Source organism: Apium graveolens, chromosome 7 (genome assembly GCF_009905375.1).
Source record: "Apium graveolens cultivar Ventura chromosome 7, ASM990537v1, whole genome shotgun sequence".
Taxonomy (NCBI): Eukaryota; Viridiplantae; Streptophyta; class Magnoliopsida; order Apiales; family Apiaceae; genus Apium; species Apium graveolens.
The window spans coordinates 56,478,287-56,479,696 of NC_133653.1; positions in this window are offsets into that span (position 1 = coordinate 56,478,287).

Genomic DNA, 1,410 nt, shown 5'->3' on the forward strand with positions numbered 1-1,410 from the left:
CGCGACCTCGACTTCGACATTTTTATAAAATTGAAAAATCAATAACTTGAGCTAAAAATTTTATAGGGGCTTAATAAATGTATAAGCCAGTCTCTGCTAAATTTTCATAAGTTTGGAATGTCTTTAAGTTGATCATTTATACTCTCAAAGTTGGTAATCCGTAACAAGTTTTTATCGTATAAGTCGTGTTTACCAAAACGGGCCTAATTTTCAAACCATAAGTCGAAATCAAGAAAATAAAGCACCTAAACGATCCTTAAAATAAGCTATATCACTTAAAAGTCTTGTTTCTTTTAAGAAAACACAGTTTTAATATTCTGTTACTGCAAAAAAACACAGTCGCCTAAAATTGGGCATTATAACGACGTAAAGATTATAATTCCCAAGTTTTCGTTTATACTAAATCATTCTCAATTACCCAAAACTCAACCATCAATAAATTAACAACTCAATTACTTCAAAAATCCAAGGTTTTCTTCACAAAAATTATCCTCATCCAAATAATTAACTCACAGCTTCCAAACAACCAACACAAGTACTAATACTTAACCTACATCTACGATCTAACATTTTCTTAAAAAGTTCATACTAAAACAAAGTTGTAAAGAAAGTTTTATACCTTTCTTGGGCCCTTGAGAGGTCCTCCTTGAATGTTAGCGCTTGACAAGTCCTTACATAAGCTTTAAGATCCTTAAACAATCAAGAAACCAACAAAATAACTATGGGTTACTATTCATTTCACTATTCATCATCATCTTCAACAATTTATTTACATAGGATAAACTCAATGAAATGAGATGGTAGATATAATTTACTTTAGTTTAGTTGTGGAGAATCTTAGGAATTAATTTGGGAATTTCTCCATGACTCAAGTTTGAGATTTTAATTTACATTTCTCCATTTTTCTTGTTTTGGTTGAATGAAGAAGATGAGGGAGAAAGTGGGAGTTGTTTGGCTTATTTTGGAAGAGTTGGCTACTTTATGGAATATATTTTATGTATTTAATGTTTATTCTTCAAGAACCATCAATTTTCAAAGCCTAATTCATAGCTTACATACCAAGTTTGTCAAGCTCTTTAATCATAAAAAACATGAATCATTATTTTAAGGAATGTTGTCTTTCACTAGCTTTAAATTTAATTAGCTAGCTTGGTTAATTTATTGCTAATTAGTTTGCACTATATTTGCGTGGAATTTGCATGACCTTGTTTCGTTTATTCATTCATTTATGTAAATACTTGATGGTTCCCTCATAATCTTGATCAATCCTAGTAAACGATTCGCGGTGTAAATATTTTAATTGTAATTCTTATCTTTTCTCATACTTGACTTGGGTTTTATTCGTAAGATTTTAAATCCTGGGTCATAGTTCAATTCTTGTATTCATTGATAGCTTCTAAAATAAGGTCA